Below are 11,488 nucleotides of genomic sequence, written 5' to 3'. Positions count from 1 at the left end.
GGTCCACAATAAATTATTTAAAATGTCTGGAATACAATCCAAAATTACTGTACATGCAAAATTCAAGGGAAATACCAAAATCTTGCAAGGAAAAGACAACTAACAAATGCTGACTCTGAGATTATCCGGGTGTTTCAATTATACGACAAGACTTTAAAGCAGATTTTATAACCAGTTTCATAAGTTAAGGTGACTAGATCTGAAGCAAGTAAAAATATAGAATTTTTCAGCAAGAACATATCCACTATTTTTTAAATGGAATATAACATGTGAAATGACAGAATGGACTCAATGGTAAAATGGAGATGGAAAAGGGAGGAGTCAGTGAACTCAAAGCTATGTGAAAAGAAATGACTGAATCTAAAGAACAAAGAATAGATTGTGTTTCAATATATTTCAAAATATATTGAAAAAATATGAACAAAGACTCTGAGACTTGTGAGTGAAGATGAGAAGAAAGACAATGGTGCAAAAAACATTTTTTAATAAATGGCTAAATACTTTTCCAAATTTAATGACAGTCATATTATTCTTTGGTTCTGCTTACTCCGTCTGTTCTGAAATTATCCCTACTGATATCTACAGTTAAATTCTATTCACTTTAACTGCAATGTAGTATTTCATCATATACATACGTTATCCATTCTCCTAATGAACATTGTTTTTTTCTCTAATATTTTACTATTATAAATAATTCTTCACTGATCTTCTATACGTATCCCCCATTCACATACACATTAGTTTATCTAAATTGCATATAATTAATAAAGAGTATTGGTGATTCAAAATGTATACATGTTTTTTCTTATGTTGATAAATAATGATCTAAAATGATTGTAACAATTTTCCCTCCCTTCAGCACTTTATGAGAATATGTGTTACTGTCCAAGTTCTTCACACCTGTCCTCTGGGAAAATATGCATAACTGGATTTTCTGTTCCCGATTTAATTTTTATTAGATTTAGGCCAGTTCAAACTCGGTATCTCAAGTTAATTTTGGACTTATTATTTTATTGTATTCTGTATAGGTTTTGATTTTTTATTTTTTGCTTTCCTTGAGCATATGCTCTTGTTCTTTTTTCTAACATCTTGAGTTAAATTCTTAGCTCATTTTCAGTCCTTACTTTTTTATAAACATGTAAGTCTATACATCTCCTAAGAACAATTAAAGTTGAATCCCTTAAGTTGTCTCTATGTTAACTTGATTTTCATTTAGTTCTAAATATTTTATAATTTACTATCAGGTTTTCTTGGATTCATGAATTATATATGATCTTCCTTTTTTCTCTCAAACATACAATGAGATGTAGTGACTTCTGGATTTTTATTCTGCCATTGGCATCTAGTTTAAATGTATTTCCTTAAGATAATGTATTCTGCTTGCTATTGATTATTAACGGTTTGTAGGCTTTGAATTTGTGGAACAGTAGATTATTTGTAAATTATTAATGTGTGTTCAAAAAAAACTTTTGATCTCCAATGGTTGGGTGACCTAGAGTCAAAGTATTAATTGAACTATATTAATTGAACTAACTATATATATATGTATATCTTCTTTCTGAATGATATTCATCTGCTTGATGTATTACTTATTGAGAAACTGGCTTTAAAATCTGAACACTACAATTATAAAATTTAAATTTTCTCAGCAATTTTACCATTTTAATTTTAAGGCAGTGATATACGCTATACACATTTTACATTTACTGCGATTTCAAGAGCACTGTTCTTTTTTCAGTTTATAATGACTTTTTATTCTATCATCTTTTTAAAATATATCTTTTATATGTAAATATATATATTAAATATTAATATTTTGCAACAACTTTCTTTTTATAATATTCACCTGATATACGCTTTTGTTATACCTATAACTGTCCCCTTTACTTTCAACCTTCCATTATCCTTTGTCCCTCTGTTAAAGAGCATATAGCTGGCATTTAAAAAGCCAAATCTGAGAATCTTTGCCTCTTAACTATAAAATGTAGGCTGTTCAGGTTTATTTTGTTTAGTGACATTTAAAATCAATGTATACTGTCTAACTTTTTTAACACGAATATTTGACATAAAATCCCATACTTATTTAGCACCTTTACTATTCCTTACTATTCTTCTAAACCTTATACAACAGTTAGGTCCCTTGACTTTTATTTTTTCTCCTCTTACATTAAATTATTAAAAATTTGAGTTTCAACTTCCTTTTATAACCTTCCAATGAATAATTGTTCAGACAGTTAATGAATATTTATATTTACGCATGATTTTAACTATTCCTTTACTCATCATTGCTTCTTGTATCTCATTTGTTCCACCTGGATAAGTTTCCTACATATGGAAATGTAATATTTGATAGGAAGTACAGAAACAAGGAATCTGTTGGTGACCTGTTTTCATTTCCAATTACTTTATTTTGTCATTATTCTTGAATAAACTGCTTAGCTGATATAGAATATTGTATTAATAGGTGCTTTCTCTGATGCATGGGAAGATACATTCCATTGTCTCCTGACTTTTACGGTGACTTTTGAAATTTCTACTCTCAGAGTAATTGCCATGCTTCTAAAGAAAAGAATACCCCAATAATTCCTAACCAGCACTATGTGTCAAGGATTCTTTTACACAAATTGTGTGTACTAAATCCTTGACTGTTCACAGCAACCTAGTGACCAATGTATTTGTCTATGGTGTTTTTGAGCAGGCATTATTTACATTTATCTTTTGTCATTTGGATTGAGGTTTGGTTTTTTTTCTTTGTATCATTCAGAGATACCACAAAATAGGAGTAAATGGGAGTAATTTTTGTTAATTTATTAGCTTGGGATATATCCAAGCCCTATGTGTATTTGATATTTGAATTCCAGCTCACATAAAGCATATAGATTCTTCAAATTTTTGTTTTGTTTTGTTTTTTACTTTTTTTTTTTTTTCACTGATTGGCTAAAAGGGACTTTTATTGAAGGGCAGGGCTCCAGCATCCGATGGCAGCTACAACTGGATCTCACAGAACGCCCGGTTCTCCACCAGCTTCACCTTGTACTTGCATTTGAACTTGGCTCTCTCTCGAGGCTCCATCATATTCCTCCTCTGGAAGCTCTTGAACCGGTCTCGAAGGATGTTGCCCTCGGGCCTGGGATTCCCCCAGCACCCCGTGCCCTCAGCCCCTGGGCATTGGCCCCACTGGCCCAGCCCAGGGGCAGCCATGGTGTCTCCCATAGCCCCTGGGGGGCACAGGGAGCAAGGATGGTGTCATCATTGGGCTGTTTTTTACTTTGACAGTGGAGTGAAACCCTTAAGCTTTTGTGTTTGGCCCTGGGCCACTGGATAGACTTTTTTTTTTTTTTTCTTGTACACTCTTCGTTCATAGTATCAGACCACAGCATAAATCAAGGAACTCAGTTTTGATTCTCTGCTTACGTGCTTTGGAATCATGTCCTGTTCTTCTGTGGCCATGAACCCAAATTCCTAGCTTACCTGGGATGATCATCCTCTTGTCATTCCCTGCTCTCCTCCTGATGATCTCCAAGGACAAAGGAGGTAATTATAGATCTGATTTTAAGCTGCTTCTTTTCTTCTGTGTCCTATTTTCATTGTATCTTATTTCTCTCTTATTTTTTATTTCTCTTCCTTATAGTCTTCTCATCTCCATACTTAATAGAAGGTCTGTGTGATGACTAGTTTTATGTGCCAACTTGGATAGGCCACAGTACCCAGTTATTTGTTCAAACATGCCTAAATGTGATCATGCAAGTATGTTTTTGTATGCAGAATGAAATAATTTTTCAACTTCATTCTTCTCTATATGGCTATCCATTGTCCCAGCATCATTTGTTAAAAAGGCATTTTTTTCTCCCAACTAGATAGTCTTATTACCCTGTCAAAAACCAGTTGGCTACAGATGTATGGGTTTATTTTTGGACTTTCATTTATATTCCATTGAGAACATGTCTCTCTTTGTGCCATTATCAAGATGTCATGATTGCCATTGTTCTGTACTAGCTTTTGAAATCAGAAAGGGTGAGTCCTTCTAATTTGGTCTCATTTTCCTTTTTTTTTTTTTGTCTGTTCTAAGTTTATTGTAATTCCATGTGATTTTTACAATCAGCTTGCCAAATTTTACAAAATGTTCGCTGGGATTCTTGCCATCTTGTCAATGATAATTTCTCCAACTCATGAAAACAGGATGTTTCCCCAATTATATAGATCTTTCAACAATCTTTTGAAGTTTCAAAATATAAGTTTTGCCCTTTTTTGTTAAATTTATTTCTAAATGTTTTCTTTATTTTGATATTTAAGTAAATGTTACTGATTTTTAATTTTATATTTGGATGTTTATTACTTTTTTGTTGAAATAAAGTTAATTTTCGTATATTGGTCTTATATCCTGCAATCTTACTAAACTCATTTACTAGCTCCTATAGCATTCTAGTGGATTCTTTAAGATTTTTTTGCATACATGATCATGTTATCTGCAAGGAGAGATAATTTTATTTTTCCTTCCTATATGTATTTGCAATTTATTTCTCTTGTCTAATTGCCCAGACTAGTACTTCCAGAGTAAGATTAGTGGAATAAGACATCTTTGTCTTGTCTCTGATTTTAGGGAGAGAAGCATTCAATCTCTCACCATAATGTCTGAAGCTGGAGTCACTGCTGCCTTTTGCCATGTTGAAATGTTTCTTCTCTTCCTGGTACGTTGAGTAATTTTATCATTAAAATATACTGAATTTTGTTAAATCCTTTTCCTGAATATACTGAAATGATCATGTGGTGTTTTTCCATTAATATGATGTATTACACTAATTGATTTTCAGATGTTAAACCAACTTGGTGTTCTTCGGATAAATACAACTTGGTTATGGTGTATGATTTTTCAAATATACTACTAGACTCAGGTTGCTAGTATCTTGTATCCATATTCTTAATAGATATTAATTGGTCTGTAGTTCTTTGTTTGTCTGTTTGTTTTACTTGTTACATGTTTGGTTGGTTTTGGTGTCAGGAAAATACTAGCCAAAAAACAGTTTTAAAGTGTTCTCTCCTACTTTTAAGAAGATCTGTAAAAAATTATTACTTCTCCAAATATTTTGTAGAATGCATTGAAACCATCTCGAACTGGCCTTTTCTTGGTGGGTAGTTGTTGTTTTTGTTTGTTTTGGATTTCTCCTGTCTTTTTCCTTTAAAGATGGATTTTTAGAGCAGTTTTAGCACCACAGCAAAACTGAGAGTTAGGTACAGAGATTTCCCATACATTTCACAATTTACCTGAGGGTTCACTCAGTGTTTTATCTCTATGGGGTTGGACAAATGTATAATGGCATGTATCCACCATTGCCAGACACAGTAACAGTAGTTTAACTACCCTGAAAGTCTTTTGCACTCTGCCTATTTTTCTTCAAACCTTGGCAAGCAATGATTTTTTTAAATTTTTATTTTTATTTTTATTTTATTGTATTAAGTTCTGGGGTACATGTACAGGATGTGCAGGTTTGTTACACAGGTAAACGTGTGTCACGGTGGTTTGCTGTAACCAACCACCCACCACCTGGGTATTAAGCTGAACATATATTAGCTTTCTTCCCTAATGCTTTCCCCACCTACCCTTCCCTAACATGCACCAGTGAGTGTTGTTTTGCTCCCTGTGTCCATGTATTCTCATTGTTCACCTCCCATTTATAAGTGAGAAGATGCAGTGTTTGGTTTTCTGTTCCTGGGTTAGTTTGCCAAGGATAATGGCTTCCAGTTTCATCCATGTTCCCACAGGACATTGTCTCATTCCTTTTTATGGCTGCATGGTATTCCATGGTATATATGTACCACATTTTCTTTATCCAGTCTATCGATGGGCATTTGGGTTGATTCCATGTCTTTGCTATTGTGAATAGTGCTGTAATGAATATACATGTATCTTTATAATAGAATGATTTATATTCCTTTGAGTATATACCCAGTAATGGCATTGCTGGGTCAAATAGTATTTCTGGTTCTAAATCTTTGAGGCATCACCACACTGTCTTCAACAATGGTGGAACTAGTTTACATTCCCACCAACAGTATAAAAGCGTTCTTACTTCTCAGCAACCTCGCCAGCTTGTTTTTCTTGACTTTTTAATAATTGTCTTTCTTACTGGCATGATCTCATTGTGGTTTTGATTTGCATTTCTCTTTAAAGATCAGTGATGTTGAGCTTTTCTTCATGTTTGTTGGTTGCATATATGTCATTTTTGAGAAGTGTCTGTTCATATTTTTTGCCCACTTTTTCATGGAGTTGTTTTTATCTTGTAAATTTGCTTAAGTGCCTTGCACATTCTGGATATTAGATCTTTGTCAGATGGGTAGATTGCAAACATTTTCTCCCATTCTGTAGAATGTCTGTTAGCTCTGATGATAGTTGTTTGTTTGTTTGTTTTCTGTGCGGAAGCTCTTTAATTAGATTCTATTCGTCAATTTTTGCTTTTGTTGCAATTACATTTGGCATTCTTATTATGAAATCTTTGCCCATGCCTATGTCCTTAATGGTATTTCCTAGATTTTCTTCTAGGGTTTTATAGTTTGAGGTTTTACATTTAAGTATTTATCTTAAGTTAATTTTTGTACAAGGTGAAGAAAGGGATCCAGTTTCAATTTTCTGCATGTGGCTAGTCAGTTCTCCCAGCACCATTTATTAAATAAGGAGTCCTTCTCCCATTGCTTGTTTCTGTCAGGTTCGTTAAAGATCAGATGGTTGTAGTTGTGTAGTTTTATCTCTGAGTTCTCTATTCTGTTCCACTGGCCTATGTGCCAGTTTTTGTACCAGCACGATGCTGTTTCAGTTAGGGAGCATGATGCCTCCAGCTTTGTTCTTTTTGCTTAGGATTGTCTTGTTTATGTGAACTCAGTTTTGGTTCCATCTGAATTTTAAAACAGTTTTTTCTAATTATGTGAAGAATGTCAATGGTAGTTTAATGGGGTAGCACTGAATCTATAAGTTGCTTTGGGCAGTATGGTCATTTTTATAAGATATTGATTCTTTCTATCCATGAGCATGGAAACTTTTCTTCATCTGCTTATGTCCTCTTTGTTTTCCTTGAGCAGTGGTTTGTAGTTCTCTTTGAGAAGGTCCTTCACTTCATTTGTTAGCTGTATATTTTACTCTCTTTGCAGCAATTGTGAATAGGAGTTCATTCATGATTTGGCTCTCTGCTTGCTTGTTGTTGGTGTATAGGAATGCTTGTGATTTCTGTACATTAATTTTGTATCCTGAGACATTGTTGAAGTTACTTATCAGCTTAAGAAGTTTTTGTGATGGGTTTTACTAGATACAGGATTACGTAATCTGCAAATAAAGATCATTTGACCTCCTCTGTTCCTATTTTGAATATGTTGTATTTCTTTTTTTTCTTTTCTTTTTTTTTTTGACAGAGTTTTGCTCTTATTGCCCAGGCTGGAGTGCAATGGCATGATCTCGGCTCACCGCAACCTCCGCCTCCCAGGTTCAAGCGATTCTCCTGCCTCAACCTCCTGAGTAGCTGGGATTACAGGCATGCTCCACCACGCCTGGCTATTTTTTTATTTTTTATTTTTATTTTTTGTATTTTTAGTAGAGATGGGGTTTCTCCATGTTGGTCAGGTTGATCTCGAACTCTCAACCTCAGGTGATCCACCCGCCTCGGCCTCCCAAAGTGCTGGAATTACAGGCATGAGCTGCCGTGCCTGGCCCATTTCTTTCTCTTGCCTGATATCCCTGGCCAGAACTTCCAACACTATGTTAAATAAGAGTGGTGAGAGAGGGCATCCTTGTCTTGTGCCAGTTTTCAAGGGGAATGATTCCAGCTTTTGCCCCTTCAGTATGATATTGGTTGTGGGTTTGTCATAAATGGCTCTTATTATTTTGAGGTATGTTCCTTTAATACCTAGTTTATTGAGAGTTTTTACATGAAAGAATGTTGGATTTTATCGAAGGCTTTTGCATCTACTGAGATAATCATGTGTTTGTCTTTAATTCTGTTTATGTGATGAATTATGTTTATTGATTTGTGTATGTTGAGTCAGCATTGCATCCCAAGGATGAAGCTGACTTGATCATGGTGGATAAGCGTTTTGATGTGCTGCTGGATTTGCTCTGCCAGTATTGTATTGTGGATTTTTGCATTGATGTTCTTCAGGAATATCAGCCTGAAGTTTCCTTTTTTGTTTTATCTCCACCAGGTTTTGGTATCAGAATGATGCTGACCTCATGAAGTGAATTAGGGAGGAGTTTCTCCTTTTCAAGTGTTTGGAATAGTTTCAGAAGAAATGGTACCTGATCATCTTTGTACCTCTGTTAGAATTCAGCTCTAAATCCATCTGGACCTGGGCTTTTTCTTTTTTCTTTTTTCTTTTTTTATTTTTTTTAGTAGGCATTTATTATTGTCTCAATTTCAGAACTTATTATTTGTCTGTTCAGGGATTAAACTTCTTCCTGGTTCAGTTTGGGAGGGTGTATGTGTTCAGGAATGTATTCATTACTTCTTGATTTATGAGTTTATTTACAAAAATGTGTTTATAGTATTCTCTGAGGGTTGTTTGCATTTCTGTGGAGTCAGTGGTGGTATCCCCCTTTTCATTTCTGATTGTGCTTATTTGAATCTTTTCTTTATTAGTCTTGCTAGCAGTCTATCTATTTTATTGATTATTTTAAAAAACCAGCTCCTTTATTTGTTGATTGTTTGAAGGGTTCAGTTGAACAAAATAATTTAACACAAATTCTATTTGATAATAAAATATTGAATGCTGTACACAAATAGATGTTTATAGACATAATGAGATGTGAAAACAGAAAACACAGTATCAAAAAAATGCTGATAACACAGTAAAACTGTAGAGTATTAGTTTGTAAACCGAAAGGTATCTAAGACCGATCTCAACAAATTTAGAAGTTTATCTTGCCGGGGTTAAAGGCATGCCGAGGAAGAAAAAAACAAAACAATATGTAGAATTATACAAATAGTTGTAAAGAAAATGGCTGTGCTTCAGTCAGGAGTAATCCAAGGCAGACATCTGGTACCCCATGACACAGCAGGTTTGGAGCAGAGGTACACAGTCCCATGCACAATGTAATTATATTTATGTAGCCTTTAATGTTACCTATTTGTGTGAGCTCATATCTGGCTTTGAGCCACTCTTGTCTGTGACAAATATAACCACACTGCTGACTCAGTAGCAGAGAGAGGGAGAGAATAAAGCCATGTCCCAACTGCCTACAGTCCCTGGAGTGTTCTTTTAGCTACCAGTCACCGGTCCACCAGATACCCTTGGACCCCAGCTCAGGTTGGAGTCTGACAATTGGCCTAGTCAGCAGGATCGCAAGGTGAGTGAATCCTTGGTCCCCAATGATGCCAGGTCAGCCATGTGGCCCCAACATGGGTCCCTGGTGGCAGCCGTGCTGTTGGAAAGGCCCTGATGGAAACATGGGCAGTGGTGGAGAGGTCCCCTGCAAGTATGGAGAAGATACTGAAGCACCTAGAAGCACAGAGCACTGGAAGGAGCGCACCTTTGCTAGAAGAGTTGGATGGGCATTTTTCACTGTGCTACGCGAAGTACACGTTCAGTCCCTACAGGATGTAAAGCAGGTAAAGAACCTCCATGTGCAAGCAGAGTCCCTGGAGGCCCTGATACATAGGTTGGAAGAAGAATAGGGACTGCTGTTAAAGCAGGCCTGGGCCCACCATCCTGGCCAGAGGCTCCCATTCAGTCTGATACCGAGGAGAAAGAACCTCCACTCACTCAGTGGTCCATCAGAAAATAGAGGAGGAACAGACATTGGGGCCCCAGAAGCAGGCTCAGGAACCCCCTCTTGTGATGGAACACACATCATACACTGTCTATACCTCAACTGAGTTCGCCTTTGGGATGAGGGAGCTGACAGTATCATCTGCTCCACCTCTGAAATGGAAACACTGGCCTCCATTATGACCCATCCCTTCCTCCATCAGCAATGGCAAGTGAGCAGGCGGTTAGCACAGAGGCAAGGTGACCAAACCCTAATTGAATGCATGATGGCAGCCATATAAACAGTATGAAATGATGCCAGAGACATATCAGAAACTGTGAGTACATGGCAGTCATATGCAGATTTGGTGCAAGTAATTTGGGAAATAGGTATGTGGCAGGCTATGTTCGATCTGAATACCCGAGGGCCAGATAAAGAATGCTTTACCTCCTACCTTATGACCTTGTGTTGGGCTCTGTGACCCTGGGGGCCTTCGGGCCCCTGGCCGCTGTCCTCACTCCATATGTGGGATGCCGGCCACCTCACTGGACAAAAAGGGGCCCCAATGGGTGACTCACATGCAGATGTGGATTGATTTGACTTGGGTTGGGGTTGCCTGAGAGAAAATCGATAGGCAATCCAATGAGGTGCTGTTAACTTTGTGGAGGAAATTGTCCCCAGAACAGCAATTCCAGAAAATGCCCAAGAGGGGGCAGGACGATGCTGCTCCACCCAGTTGCCACCCCCACCCCCACCCCCACCCCCCCCTACACACACACTCCAGACACTCCAGCTCAAGGACTACTTGCAGATGCGTGGAGGTATAGAGCCTTTTGTTTTTGATTAGAATTTTTTTCTAACTTTTTTAAAAGTTTTTTCTAAGAATTTTAAAAGTTTTTTAAAATTTTTCTAAATTTTTTAATTTTTTTCTAAATTATGTGAAGAATGTCATAGGTAATTTAATAGGAATAGCACTGAATCTATAAATTACTTTCGGCAGTGTGGTCATTTTAATGATGTTGATTCTTCCTATCCATGAGCATGGAATGTTTTTCCATTTGTTTGTGTCCTCTGATTTTTTTTCAGTAGTGGTTTGTAAAGAAGTCCTTCACTCCCCTTGTTAGCTGTATTCTTATGTACTTTATTCTCTTTGTAGCAATTGTGAATGGGAGTTCATTCATAATTTGACTCTCTGCTGGACTGTTGTTGGTGTATAGGAATGCTAGTGATTTTTGCACACTGATTTTGTATCTTGAGACTTCTAAAGTTGCTGATCAGCTTAAGAAGCTTTTGGGCTGAGTCAGTGGGGTTTTATAACAGCATCATGACATCTGCAAACAAAGATAATTTGACTTCCTCACTCCCTATTTGGATTCTCCTTATTTCTTTCTCTTGCCTAATTACCATGGCCAGAACTTCCAATACTATGTTGAATAGGAGTGGTGAGAGAGGGCATCTTTGTCTTGTGCCAGTTTTCAAGGGGAATGCTTCCAGCTTTTGCCCATTCAGTATGATATTGGCTGTGGGTTTGATATGAACGGCTCTTATTATTTTGAGATATGTTCCATAAATACCTAGTTTATTGAGAGTTTTTAATTTGAAGGGATGTTGAATTTTACTGAAGGTCTTTTCTGTATCTATTGAGATAATCATGTGGTTTTTGGCTTCAATTCTGTTTATGTGATGAATCACATTTATTGATTTGCATATGTTGCACCAATCTTGCATACCAGGGATGTAGCATACTGGCTCATGGTAGAT

At 36.4% G+C, this 11,488-nt stretch overlaps 1 non-coding gene across 1 annotated transcript; it reads right to left on the bottom strand.

Moving 5' to 3' along the window:
- Window positions 1-3,149: 3,149 nt before the first annotated feature.
- LOC117095520 lies at window positions 3,150-3,259 on the bottom strand. Its single transcript, XR_004442053.1, has one exon. It is a non-coding gene; the product is annotated as a small nucleolar RNA SNORD23 (small nucleolar RNA).
- Between the last annotated feature and the right edge of the window lie 8,229 nt (window positions 3,260-11,488).

The sequence above is a fragment of the Trachypithecus francoisi genome, unplaced genomic scaffold (genome assembly GCF_009764315.1).
Source record: "Trachypithecus francoisi isolate TF-2019V2 unplaced genomic scaffold, Tfra_2.0 Lachesis_group13, whole genome shotgun sequence".
NCBI classification, from domain to species: Eukaryota; Metazoa; Chordata; class Mammalia; order Primates; family Cercopithecidae; genus Trachypithecus; species Trachypithecus francoisi.
The sequence above is the reverse complement of the archived record's forward strand: the minus strand, read 5'-3'. Positions and strand labels throughout refer to the sequence as shown.